The following is a 15,080-nucleotide window of genomic DNA, read 5'->3' as shown; positions in this document are numbered from 1 at the left end:
CTGGGCCCAGTCCTGCAAGATGGTCATATGCAGCAAAAATCCCATAGGGAAAGGCAATGATCCATCAACAGCAGCAGCAGCAGCAGCAGCAGCAGCAGCAGCAGCAGATCTGTCTTCCCTGGGCGGCAATGCTCTCCTTTCATATGCCACAGTGATAACAAAGGGTCGGTGAGGCCAACGAGGTCTCTTTCCTTTACAAGCTAGCTGTCTCGAGATGACGACAATAGCAGCAATAACAGCAGCGGCGGTGAGAACCCTCCCAGCCACTGTGCCCATCCAGTCTCCCAACCAGAAAAATGAGCCAACAAAGTTTCCGCCAGCTGCGAGCCGCGGGCGTGACCCAGCTGCTCGCTCTGTCTCGCTCCGTCTCTCAACCGTGCGTCTGACTCTCTCGCCGCCCACTCTTTCCTCGCTTCACCTCCCGCCTCCAGGGCCTCACTTCCCCGTCCGAGCTCGGCCCAGGTAAGATTCCCGTAACGGCCGGTGTTGTCAGGCAGCGGCTCCTCGTATGGTCCTTGTATGGTTTTCCCCCTCCGTCTCCCCCCGAAAAATTCAGACGGGAGAACAACGGCGGCGGTGGTAGGCGGGTGGCCATCTTCATACGTTCACCTTTTCATTTTCCTAGTAGTAGAATAGTAGAATTGCAAGGGGCCTGAAAGACCATCAAATCCAAATCCTTGCTCAATGCAGGAATCCAAGTTAAAGCATACCCAACAAGTGGCTGTCCAGCTGCCTCTTGAATGCCTCCAGTATCGGAGAGCCCACCATCTCCCTAGGTCATTGGTTCCATTGTTGTACTGCTCTACAACCTTTCAAATACTTGAAGAGTGCTATCATATCTCCTCTCAGTCTTCTCTTGTCCAGGCTAAACATGCCCAGTTCTTTCAGTCTCTCCTCATAGAGCTTTGTTTCCAGTCCCCTGATCATCCTTGTTGCCCTCCTAAGCGTTTCATCCTTTGCCATCAAGTACTCAAGAAAAAGAAGAAACAATGACCAGTATGTAAGTATAGTGAGTGCTTTAAAAGAGTAAAGGGTAATGTAGAGTAGTTTTTTTAGATCACCTTGTTATCTCTTTATTTCACCCTTTAGCAGTCCTGCTGTACTCATTATAACAACTGCAGAATAAACAAACTCTTACTTCTTAACTGCAGGCAAACAAATATGCTTCTTTATAGCTGGCTGGGTTGACAACACATTAGAAACTAAAAAGCAGAGGAAAAGAAAGTCCAAGGGGTGGAGTCTAACTCTAGTTCATAATACAAAGTTCTGATATTTTTCAAGGGCTGTGTTACTTACAGGTTGTTGTTTTCAGGATCATTTAAGTAATTATAGAGTATCTGTGATAACGAAAAATTATCACCCTCAATAAGAGAAGGTATTGAGTGAACAGACTTGAGGGGGAGGGCTCTATCTTTTTATATTGTTTTAAATTTTTAAATTGTCTTTTAAATTGTTTTTTAAAAGATGTATTTTTAAATTGTATATGTTTTTAGTTACTGTAAACCGCCCAGAAAGCTTCGGCTATGGGGCGGTATACAAGTATAATAAATAAATAAATAAATATTTATTAGATTTATAACCTGCCCTTTCTCCCAGTAGGAGCCCTGGATGGCATCTACCGGATGAGGTTTGTGTTGTGCATTAGCCCTGCTTTATTCACTGATTTTTTCCAGAGGATCCTATTCTTAAATTGCTCCTGTTCTAAAATAAGCTGTCATTCTTTAAATGGAGGCTGTCATTGTCTGTCATGTCACAAACTAAAAAGACAGCTTTCCAAAAAACATCCCAGAAGGGTTGAAACACAGCTTGGGGGTGTGTGTACCCATTTGCACCTGGCAACAGGGCTGACTCCACCCTTGCTGAAATTTGGCTTGAAAGAAGCATTAGCCAATAGAATAGATTGTGATGAGAGCAGGCTGGCCCAGAGAGGCCCAAGACACTTCCAGCTTTTATTAACTTTATTAACTTATTTATTAACTTTATTTATACCCTGGCATTTTTCCAAATTGGAACTCACGTCGGCTTCCAGATAAAAGACACATACAATTAAAAACCTATCAAAAATAAAAGCATATAATACATAAATGAATAAGTATAAACAATTATAATTAAAAAATGAACTCTAGTTTAAAATAGCATTAAACTGTTTCTAATAATTAAAAACCACAGAGAAGGCCCTATCTCGTATTCCCACTAGTTATACTTGTGCGGATGTAGGTATTGAAAGAAGGGCCTCTCCTGAAGATCTCAGGGTCCGGGCAGGCACATAGAGGGCGATGCGATCTGACAAATAGCCTGGACCCAAGCTTTTGAGGCTTCTAGCCCTAAAGAAAATAATAAATTATTATTTATGTTAAAAAATAAGATAAAAACACAGAGAGAAATAAGGCACTAAAAAGATTGAGTGGTTTATCTATTCAGATGATCAGAGAGAACACAAGCATCAATGTGCAATCTTGTGCCATCAGAACCAATATATTTTATTAATATTTATGAATATTTTAACCCTTTAATATCTGTGTCAGTTAACAATAACTAAATACTGCTTGAATTTGTAGCTCTGAGCTGAGAATGTGCCACAGATTGGTCTGATGTGCATGAATACAAGTTGCAAATCTTATCAATTGCCCAAAGAAGTGTCTAAATTTGAGACCCCTTAAGAGCCCGAGGCCCTGGCCAAATGGCCCTCCTAGCCTCTCCCCCCCCATGGCCCTGGTTGTGTGTGGTGCACATGCCAGTTTCTGTGGTTTGCAAATGTGCTCACAGGCCTCAGAAGTCTGGCAACCTCTGGTGTAGCATATCAGTGGGCTGGCGTGCACAACCCCATTCCATTATTTTGTTATTTCCTCCAGTCTGCTTCTGTACCTCCTGGCTTCTAGTTTTGCAATGAGAATTTCCAAAATTAATTCAAAAATTGAACTGTAAAGATAGGAGTGGGGGCCCTCTAGATGTTCTTGGGGTTCACCCACATGGTGATTTAGTGTGTGTGTGGTGCTACTTGCATCCCTTTGTAATTTGCATGGTTTACATGACATTGCAGGCAAGCAGAAGCTGTAACGCAGTTTTCCCCTTTAAATCCATATCAACCCAATCCAATTATAATGTGAAAAGGAAAGGAAAAACCATCTCAGCTTCCCTGCACTCCTGTGTGTAGGTGCTTTGTTTTGATTTTTTTTAGTGGGCAGGCTCTCTTATGCCCCATCATCCACTCCCCCTCTCTCTGCCGCCTGCAAAAGCTGCTACAGCCACTGCCTACTTTGCCTTTCACTCACTTCCCCCTCTATTCAATTTCATATAGTTTCATGTCAATTGCACCCCAATGCTCTCAGTGAAGCAGGGAGAGGAGTGCAATTGGCAAGAAACAATGAAACTGACAGAAAACCCTCCCCTTCTCCATTAGCAATATTGATACTCCAGAGGGAGTAAACATGAAAAATGGGGGGTGGGGCCACAAGAAAACAGCAATACTAAACCTTTCCAGAGTAATACCTACTTGTGTGAAAGGAAAACGGTGGATTGGAAGCTACCATTGAGCAAGAAGTGTGGACCTTGAAAATCTAATGGTAAAAGCATCTTCTTTAGTACAAAATTAGGCTCTTGTGTGGATAAGCCCTTGGTCTCCAACTCCCATCAGCCCCAGGCAGCACATTAGTAATGTGTGGAGGGGGGAGAAACACCCAATGACACTGAAAGAACTGGGCATTATGGCAAACTGTGCATGCATAGTGCATGCATATACAATTTTAATTTTTTAAAAAAAGAATAGAAGGTTCCTAATGAATCAGTTCTGCTTTGGAAATAAGATTATGCAGTTTGGAACACACAAATCTGGGGAGAAATTTAGATGGGGGGAGATTTTTGAAGCATCTGTAAGGATAAACAAAAAAGACCAAGTTGGATGCAGAAGAGGTAAGGCAGGAATCGGGAACACGCAACTGTCCAGTTATTGCTGGATTACATTTCCCACCATCTCTGACTTTTGTTCATGCCGGTTGGGCTTGAGGGCAGCTGGAGGTTTAATGCAGGGATAGCATTGATATTATAATTAGGATTACAACCAAAATACTACAGTCCCAATTAAAAAACAAATGTTCTGACAGTATTAAGGAAAGGTCAGAATTTCATAGATACAAAAAAAACCCTAAATATTGAAGAAAACACTAAATTAGCCTTCTCCAACTTGTGCCGTCCTGATATTTTGGACCACAACTCCCATTGGCCCTAGCCAGCATGGCCGTGCTGACTGGGGCTGATGGGAGTTGTAGTCCAAAACCTCTGGAGGGCACCAGGTTGGTGAAGGCTGCCCTAAATGTAACTGTTCTAAATTTGCATTAGCAATTGGTATTTGTCATTTTGATCACCATTTTTCAAAAGGGACACTTTCAATTAGATGATAGTGGAAAAGTAAGTACCTGATGTGTCCAAATGATGAACCACTAATCCCTGCCAAAAACACTAAATTGTCATCAGCTGGATAAGCTACTTCACATTCACATTATAGAGTACTTCTTTCAGAGGTGAAAAATGGCAGTGAACCAGCACGGGAAGAATATCTGCAGTCTTGAATTTTATTCTCATCTTGAATGGAAGTGTGACCAGTTGAAGGCCTGTAATCACTCCTTACATTTCCTCCCTATTCTCTCCAAGTATGCTTACAACATGGTTTCATTTGTCACTCATGGCTACTAAATGCACACCTCTAGAACACTTAACATGAGCCTCTAAAAGAATTGTGGTACTTCGCCATCTGCAGTCCCATTAACAATTTTATACAATGCTGAAAGAAACAGGTGTTGGATCAGTTGGCTGATCATTGGAGAAATGTTCTGAACAGCAGCAGCCCATCATCTGTGGCAAAACACATAATTACAGATGGACTCAGAACTGCTGATGTTATAAAGTAGCTGGTGGAGAACGCATGATCAATGTGCTATGAAACACAGCACATGCTTATTCAAGGGAATTATCCAGCAGACGTTTATCCAAGAATAAACTGAAAGGATTAATAGAAATATTCATGTTTTCCTCCCAGAACAAGTGGAAAGTGCTGTAAAAAATTAAAGCTATAGCATCACCAAAATGTTTTCTTCAGGATATATTTGACATTTTGTTCAAGTAATGTTTATTGTCTGAAAGTGCAGCGATACTTTAATACTTAGATGCTTTAAATTGCTAACACAATTATGGCAAAATATTTACACACTCTTAAAAGTCACCCTGTACAATCATGCTTTGATCAACATTGCATACCATCTCTAGTTTATTTATTTATTTATTTAGAAATAAGGAGATACTCTTAAACAAAACTTTCCCTAGATCCAGTAATGGATCTGTCTCAATTTTGTATGTTATGTTTTTACCCATAATTCCATTCTACATTAACCTGCATCTTTTTTAAAAAAAATCCTCTTAAAATGGATATTTTAATATTACATATTTTCACCTCAAACTACACATTTTGTTGATTTTGCTATATTATATCTATCTATCTATAGATAGATAGATATATTCACTAATAGGCAAAAAAACCTTGCGGTTTAAGAACATTCCTATAGCCAAGAGATATTTCTATCAAACTTTAAAAAGCAGGGAAATTGCGCAGCTATAGTGAATGCACCAGGGGAGCAGGAGACCTGACCTCCTCTCTGAGATATTGGACTGCCCTACAAATTTGTCAAAATGCAAACACAATTTGGGTTGGTCTTTCACAGTCCAATCCACTTGCTGTGTAGCTTGGAAGAATTTGGTAACATGTGCCTCACATTTCTATAACCCCCATAATGATGGCAGTATTCCTGTGGAAGGATCACTTCATGAACAAGAGGCTGTGATTCTGGTGTGACAACCAGGCTGTAGTGACAGTTATTAACAGTCAACTGTCTTTGAATGGGTCACGAGCCTGGTTCGTGAATTCATCCTGTTGTGCCTGGATGCTAACATCTCCTTTATGGCATGTCTTGTCCCAGGAGTAGACAATACCATCACAAATACCATTACTTCCTTTCAGGACAGCAGATTTTGGGCACTAACACCCATGGTTGTATTTCTGGAATACTTGTGGGAGACTGGGACAATAGCATCACCAAGGGAGTATTAGATCCTTTTGCACCTTCCTTTTCTATTCATACCTAGTAGCAGGGGAGGCATTTATTGGCTTATGCAAGGCACAGGGGTCACAGAAGACTTGCCCGGCTTCTGAGGCTTTAGTCCTTAGTTTCCTGTTCAATCTTTGGGACCAGGGATGAGCCCTAGATGCATCTCCTTTTTCCCCAGGGCACAAGGATTCCCAGACCCCTGCAACTCTTTTAGAGCATGCAAGGCTATTGAGACAAGACCCACCCAGAAAAGACACTCGCGCCCCATCCCTTATGACATCCTGTCTCACTTGGTAGAGCAACTACAAGCTGTTTGTTGGTCCAGCTATGAGGCTGTGCTCTTCAGGGCTGCATTTACTTTAGAATTCTTTAGGGCCCTGAGGGTGAGTCAGTTCACAGTAGCAAACAAGGAAAAAGTCTTGACTGTGTCTCTTCAGTGGGGCGATGTTGATGTTTCCAGATTCAGGCTCTTTGTCACCATTTGTAAGTTTAAGAGAGATCAGAAAGTCAAAGGGACTTCATGGTCCTTCAAGAGCTCAGAGCGGGCAGGACAGGCCTAGGCCTATAAGAGGCTTTGGTCTGCCTGTCACCGGCTTCTTTCTTAGGGTTGCCAGGTTCCTGGCCTGAGACTGATCCTGTATCTTTAGGAGAAGAGAAATTGCTGGGCCTGGCAACCAAGAGGTCTTCTGTATTTTTAAAAGTTGTGCAGGGAGAAGGGAGAATTCCACCTTGTGGTTTTTCTCATTACAGCATTGCAAGAGCACCTGCACTTGGCTGAATTTCTCTTCTTCTAAAGATACAGGATCAGTCTCAGGCCAGGAACCTAGCAACCCTATTCTTCATGCACTTTCCCACCCAACATTCCTCAGTTTAGCACATTACTGAGCTGTTTCTAGCAGGGTCACTGGTTGACAGGGCTGGATAGAATTTTTCTCTCTCACTCAAATTGTGTCTCAGTTGAGTAGTTTTTTTGCCTTTCCCTCAATGATTGCTATGCAATTGTTAGGCATTTGTTCTGTCAAAAATTTGGCAGAAATGGCTTTCGATGGGATCAAATATAAGGGGGACACCCATAAGGGGTCTAGTAGGGTACTTCCTGGCAATGCCCCTAGTTCAGGAGGGGCATCACCTCATCCAGCTTGCAGCAACCCCCACTGGTTAGCCCATCAGGATCTCAGACAGTTGGTTGGTGCCTCACCTGGGTCTAACGCTCGCCAACTCCCAAGGAGCCTTCAACATTGCCTCAGTAAGGGCTGCCAGAATGGAAGCCGATCCTTGCCATACTGCCATGCCAACCCTGCTTACTTGCTGTAATCAATAAATCTGTGGCATGTTTTCACTCATAAACCATTGTTGGCTGTTTTATTCCCTTTGCTGATGGGGGGACACATCTTGCACCGCTTCACAATTGACTGTTTTGCTTTTCTGAAGAAGTAAACTTTTCACTGATGGTGTTTTATGTATAACTGATGCATGCCATTTTCAGCTTACAGCAATCACATAAAAAGCTCATATCAAAATCTTTACATATAAATTGTTTGGGAGGGAGAAATTAAAGTACTGTTGACATTGCCAGTAGAGAGGCATTCTTTTACAAGGTTTCTGGATTGCTTTCTGTCAATGCCAAGGCACATTACAAAGTCTCTAGGGCTTATGCTGAAGTTCGTTAGCTATTTAGAAGAAAGAACATGGCAATATTTAGAGTTTATGGTTAGCAAATTAATAATCATATAATTATTCCAGTACTCATCTGAGGAAATGAGCGACATGTACGTAGCTTCCTTCAAATGAAGGACTTTTGATGCTCCACTCTTGGCTGATTTAGTGGTTTAGAATTCTTTGGAGCCCTGAGGGTGAGTCAGTTCATAGGAGCAAACAAGGAAAAAGTCCTGACTGTTTCTCTTCAATGGGGCGATGTTAATGTTTCCAGATTCAGGCTCTCTGTCACCATTTGTAAGTTGAAGACAGATCAGCAAGCCAAAGCGACTTCACGGTCTTGTGATTTAGAAATTTAGAAAACAGACAAAGTCCTGTTCAAGAAATATGCCTTATTCTCACTAGCTAGGAACCATACACCCATGCAAGCAACCCTCCACTCCTGCATCTGCAGTTTGAACAGGAGATAATGTGCTAATGGGTGCTCTGCACATGGCTTCTTCCCCAATCCAAATGCTGGGCTGGCGTATGGATAACCCCACTGAAAAATCAGCAACAGCCAAGCCCATAACTATCACAATGGGGCATTTGGGGACTTTGCCCCAGTCTGAGAGTAGTAGGCCCCATCTAGTAACTTACAACGTGACAAAGGGTGTCCTGTGCAGTCTGGAGGAAGTTGTGGGCTGTTAGCATCTGGAGAGAGCTGTGTGGGCCCCAGGCTGTCAAGCATAGCATCACCATTTTGGGGAAACACCTACCCCACCCCACACATGCCCCGCTCTCAAGGCACTTGGAGCAGCAGCCAACAGCATCTTCCAAATTGCTGCTATTGAGGCTGGCTGGCTGGGCAAGAAGGAGGAATGGAAAAGACATTGCTTCTCTTTCTCCAAACCCAGAGGTCTTTGATCTGCTGCTGCTTTCAGCCCAAAGCAGCAAGCAAGGGCAAGAAATAGTTAGCAGCACTTGGATACCCTGGCTGTGGCTGCTTTTATTTGAAGAAAGAAAATAAACATGAAAAAGAAGAATCTCATCTCACAGTAAGACACCCCACCCTTCATGAAAGGGAATTGTGCTTCCTTTGTTTTATATACTGGCATAAAGGAAATGAGAGGGCCGAGAGTTAACTGGAATTTATTTGGGTAATCAATTGGGGGGAATTATTTATTATCTTATTTATTATTATTTATTTATTATTTATTATCTAATATGTCTGCTATTATACTGTATTATATTACTGTATAAGAACAGCTCAGTTGTAACTACACACAACATGCATAGAACATAATAAAAAAAACTTTCAGAGTGTCACTCATGCTATTTCTGGGAGCCTATTAGTGCAAAATTCCTTTTTTCAGCCCTGGTAACAGCATCATTCTGATAGTGACACTGCAAAGAAAGATGGGCTAAATTTAATTTCTAGATGCTCTACTCAAGAGCTGATTGTTTGACAGTTCCATATGTGTGAATCTCTGGCTACAGAGTGCACATACATCTTTGGACCAATGCCACTATTTGTGAAAATCTTTTTCAGTGAAAGGAGCCAATAGAGTTTTCAAAGTTCTGCATATTTACAGAAAGCAGAAAGTAGGGATGGCATGTTGCCCAATTTAAGAAATCTTCGTTAATTAACCATATAAGTTTTAATTGCTTTTGATTAAATCTGTATAAATATGCATTTGTAAACATGCTTGGATCTGAAGACAAAGCTTTGCCACTTACCTCTTCACTGCAGGGCCCCGAGAACCTGAAAAGGTGCTTCTGAAAGTCAGAGGGCCCTCCAGAAAAGTGTGTGGAGAGCTCCAGAGGAAGGGGGGATAGGCAGAATTGAGGGGAGGTACATGGGAAGCTGCCTTATACTGGGGCAAAGCATAAATCTGTATAGGCTAGCATTGTTACTAGCTGGTAGGAGCTCCCCAGAGTTTCAGGCAGAGGTGTTTCCCAACCTGTCCTACCCGAAGTCGAGAGATCCAGTCTCAGACGCGATTGGGATTTTTTCTCTTTTTATTAGAGTTATAGTTATATCAAAAGCAGTGTACCTCATTAACCTAACTATGCTTTCTAGGAACTTTTTCCTTGACCAATTCTGACTAAGCATGTCTTTGGAGCACTATGATGTTGACACAGAAAAGAAACCCCTCTCTTGCGCCCCCTTAAGAAGTCTGGGTTTTTGTGCGAAGCCGTTGGCTCCTCCTTAAGGACATTTGAAATATTTCCTGATGGGGCCCCACAAATTGTCCCTTTCCACTCCAAACTTACTGATTACCAGGAAAATCAGGACCCAACAAAGGGCATCTGTGAACTTGAGGTGCATTACCAAACTTCCCATGGAACTTTCGTTATTGGTTGCTCAAGGGCATCTCACTAGTCTCCTTGGCTTACACTGGTTTGAGCCATTGGGCATTGCTCTCACAGGGGTTCACCAGATTGGTGAATCATTATGGGATAGCATCTTAAATGATTTCAAAGCTGTTTTTGATAAAGGTCTTGGGAAATATAAGAGGCCTCCTATTTCATTGTTCTTGGATCCTACTGTGGCCCCCACCTGTATGAAACCCCATCATGTTCCATTTGCACTGTGAACAAAGATTGATGCTTAACTTGATCGCCTCATCAGGCAAGGCATCTTGGAGCCAGTGACACACCCTACATGGGAGACACTCATTGTCACTCCATTGAAGGCCAATGGCAACATCTGCATTTGTGGTGATTACAAGTGTACTATCAATAAAGCCCTGCATCAGCATCCATATCCAATCCCGGCAGTGAGTCATCTTTTGGCATCACTTTCACAAGGAAATTTTTTTGTGAAGTTTGATATGGCCCAGGCCTAGCAGCAACTGTCTGTGGATGATGCTTCTGCCAATGCTCAGACTATCACCACTCATCGTAGAGCATTCAAAGTAAAACGCCTCCAGTTTGGTGTTTCTGTGTCCCTCAGAATTTTTCAGAGCTTAATGGAGGACATTCTTAAAGGAGTACCAGGTGCCATACCATATTTTGATGATGTCTTGGTTGCTGGCAACTCCATTGCTGAACTTGCCACATGGGTGTGGGATGTACTGCAACATTTTGCTGATGCTGGTCTCCGGGTCAAGCATGAGAAATATATATTTGGTGTTTCCCTAACTGAATTCCTTGGCTACAGTATTGATGCCTCTGGCATTTGACCTACCCCAGCGGAATTTAAACTATTCATGAAGCTCCAGTGTTCTGTAATAAACAGGAACTCCAAGTTTTCTTGGGCCTCGAATTTCTATCACACCTTCTTGAAACATAAGGCCACAGTGGCAGAACCATTGCATCGCCTTCTTGACAAGCATGCTGCATGGCAGTGGACAGCCCGGCATGATGAGGTTTTCCATGCTGTAAAACATCTGTTATTGTCTGACAGCGTCTTGGTGCACTATGCTGAATGGAAGCCCTTGATTCTCATATGTGATGCATCTCCATACAGTATTGGAGCTCTCCTGAGCAACCGCCTTGAGGACTCTCATGAGGTGCCTATTGCTTTCTATTCCAGAACAATGTCTTCAACAGAACGGAATAATGCAATTGATAAGGAGGCCCTGGATATTGTAGCTAGTGTAAAAAAATTCCATGACTGTCTATGGTCGACCGTTCACTATTGCTACTGACCACAAGCCATTATTGGGACTGTTTTCCTGAATGCATACCATTACACCTTGCAACATCTGCCTGGCAGGAGCATTGAACATGCTGATGCTTTGAGTCACCTTCCTCTCCCTTCTGCTGGGATCGATGAAACCCCACTGCTGGACGTCCTGTTATTAGAGTCGTTACCAGAACCACCCCTCCATGCTGGGAATATTGCCGCTGCATCATTCAAAGACCCAATTCTTGCCTGTGTTCTCAACTGGGTGTGGAGGGGATGGCCATTAGGGAAGCTTGAGGAGAAATTCAGACCATTTGTACTCAAACAACATGAACTATCAGTGCATAAGGGATGCCTCCTGTGGGGAAATAGAACTGTCATTCCTACTGTGTTGAGACATTGGGTGTTGGAGGCCCTACATGTCAGACACCCTGATATAGTGTTAATGAAGGCTCTGGGGCGCAGCTATGTATGGTGGCCCAAGATGGACAGTGAGATTGAAGAATGCGTAAAGAGATGTGAGAAGTGTCAGGTTTCAAGACCAGCTCCACTACATGCCCCAGTGCACCCATGGGAATCAACAAAAACACCATGGTCACAGCTTCATATTGACTTTGCAGGCCCCCTCCCGGGACAAACCTTCTTGATTGTTGTTGATTCATACTCCAAATGTTTAGAAGTGGCTCCTGTATCATCAATGATGTCCCATGCTGTTATCAAGACCTTACGCAGGCTTTTCACAACACATGGGTTGCCCAACACCATTGTTTCAGGCAATGGGGCCCAGTTCATATCTGCAGAATTCCGCACGTTCCTGGATAATGGACTAATTCGGCATGTCACTTCAGCCCCTTTTCATCCAGCAACCAATGGCCAGGCTGAGAGGATGGTCAGGACAACAAAGGATGCATTGAAACTGATTGTAGAAGGTGACTGGGACTGACACCTTGCAAGTTTTCTCCTGACACAACACATCAAACCTTGTGCCACAACTAGAAGGAGCCAGCTGAGCTATTAATGAACAGACAACTGACAACTCTGTTTGATCGGATGCATCCTGACTTGACTGAGAACCGACCAAGGGAGTCCGTTGCAGTTCAAGAACCTGAACGGGTGTTCACCCCAGGTGACCCTGTGTATGTCAGGAACTACAGTGCTGGTGAAACGTGGATTCCTGCCACTGTGACCCAAGCCACGGGGCCATTGTCCTACAGGGCTCAAATGCCAGATGGCCATGTGCTATGTCAACATGTGTGTAACAAACGCCCACAATATTTGTTTTATTGTTAGGCGAGGATCCGCTCCCAAGTACAAGGTTTCAATATTACTCAAGGAACGACGAAACGGTCTTAAAAGTAAAGCCAGAGTTTTATTGAAGCACTTGCAAGTGGAGAAACAAACAAAGCCGAGTCTGCCCCTCCCTGGTCGCAGCCAGGTCTTATACCCTTGGCACCACATACATCATGCATACATTAACTGCCTGCTCAGCCTACTTCCTTATTCCCAATCTTTTCCATATAAGGTCTTTTTGGCTCTTGGCCACATTCCTGAGACAGGCGTTGTCTCTTCACTCGGTGCCATTTGAAGCACTTGCAAAACTGGTTTTGCAAGCCAAGGTAGTTTACACAAACAAAGAGATAGCCAGGCCAGCTTATGTAAACAGCAAAGTACGTGCCTATGGAATGTTCACTAAGTCACCGGTATTGTCTTTATTTTCCGTAAGCCAAGCAAATTCTACAAAAGCCAAATAAGCATTATTTCTTGTTTATTATTTTCTACAATTCCCCCCTCAAGAGCCCATTTTAAATTATACTAAATGGGCTCTTCCTTCTTCTCTCCTTTTGTCTCCCATGGATCTTCTTTATATACCCTTTGATACATTATTTTTCCATACAGTTGCATACTACTTCTTGTTGCTGCATTGTCCGCTATACTACGAATGCCATTCATGATTATTGGTAACAGACAGGGTAAAAACATACATCCTACTAAAATTAGCATAACTAGTATAACCATAGTCTTCATTCCTCCGAACCAGTTGAACCATGAATTCCAATCCCCAAGATCGAGCCCTTTCCAGGTTTGTACCGGTACGTGTGCAAGCTTCTTCATCCTATTTGCCACATCTTTTACAATCTCACCACTGTCATCTATTTTGAGACAACATTCTGTTAGGTTGAGGAGCCCACAGACTCCTCCCTCTTTTGCCAATAAGTAGTCCAGAGCTAACCGGTTTTGGAGTATCCCCTCTCTCATTTGAGTTGATTGATCAGCAAGCAGAATTAAGGAATTTGCCGTCTGATTAGTGAGAATTTCTACCACAGCTTGTAACCGGATCAACCTATTCAATAAATAAATAGGAGTCCTGTATCCATACATACTATCCTGTGCCCAGGAGGCTGGATCATATGTGGCGATGATGCGTTCAGGTGGCCATTCATCCCTCCATCCATTGTCCTGTCCTCTTGCTAAGTTAACATTTATGGAGCGTTTTCTCTTATCGGTTCGCTCCTCATCGAACACTGGAATTAAAGGATTAAAACTACCTCCTTTTATGGTATAGAGGGGTTGTATGACTCCAACATAACAGGTGCTGGTCCAATTTAAGGGGAGAATGGCATACGCCTTACTCCCGCAAATCCAATAATGTCCTTTTAACGCAGGCCTAGTGCTATTATGCAAGATCGGGGATTTCTCTTTGTAGGGGATATAATAACTGTCCTCTGCCCCAAGGGGTCCTGTAACTATCCGGTACCCTCTCTCCTCATAACTGCATCTCCATATGCGAGAGTCATTTTTATATTTACAGATAGCGTAGTTATTAGTCTGATTCCATGTAGTCCAATAGTTATGAAATCCCTTGACGATCGTTCCATTGAGGTGCGTCCACAACCAGCCTTGGTCCTTTAAGATTGTGGGAATCGTTAGATTCCTCTCCTGACATTCATTCACTTGGATGTCTACATTGGGATCATCACATTTGGATCAGCATGAACTTTGATTACGTGCATCAGGGATACATGAACACCATGTACCGTTTTTGAGTCGAATATGTGTGTTATTCCATTGAGAGGCCAACTGAGTACAGTTGGTGACTGGACAATCCCGTATGATGCAGTATGGGTGCCATCCCAATGTCCAATTACATCTGCTATCCCCAACTTGTATCCCTCCCGTGATGTTCTGATGAATACAGTATTTGCCTACCCCTGCCCCGTGTAATTTCCAGATATGGGGTTCTGTCCAGGTACTTAAATTAACATGCACTTCACTTACATTACTTAAGAGCCACCGGGGTGCCACCGGGAATGCAATCCACGGCCACTCTGGAAAACCTTTTGGACTCCCACAAATCCAGCAGTTTTTGAGATAAAATACTTTGGACACCTGATGGGCAAGTTCAACAAATGTGTTTGTCCTATCCATCTCGATGGATGCGGACCTGATATTTCTCAACTGCTCATTGCGAGATCGAGGTTGGTTAAAGAAATTTACACACAACAATACAATTAAAATTAGGGAACATAAGAGAACCGCCCCCAATCTAAATTGTAATACAGGATTCATGATTATAAACTGTCCCTTCTCCTGGAGAACTTGAGCTTCAGGTCAGAGCCCGACACGACCCTCAAAGACCACTTAGCTTCGGGTTCTTGATTGTTCACCCCGCCAGTTGGAGGGTCCTTCGCTACCCTCCTCTCTGGTTCCTGAATGGT

The 15,080-nt window shown here is 43.0% G+C and overlaps 1 pseudogene; it reads left to right on the top strand.

Annotated features, from left to right (window-relative positions):
* The first annotated feature begins 214 nt into the window (after window positions 1–214).
* LOC133377888 (uncharacterized protein K02A2.6-like) lies at window positions 215–12,247 on the top strand (annotated as a pseudogene).
* The last annotated feature ends 2,833 nt before the right edge of the window (window positions 12,248–15,080 follow it).

Source organism: Rhineura floridana, chromosome 2 (genome assembly GCF_030035675.1).
Source record: "Rhineura floridana isolate rRhiFlo1 chromosome 2, rRhiFlo1.hap2, whole genome shotgun sequence".
Classification (NCBI taxonomy): Eukaryota; Metazoa; Chordata; class Lepidosauria; order Squamata; family Rhineuridae; genus Rhineura; species Rhineura floridana.
This window is presented reverse-complemented; position numbering and strand designations above follow the sequence as displayed.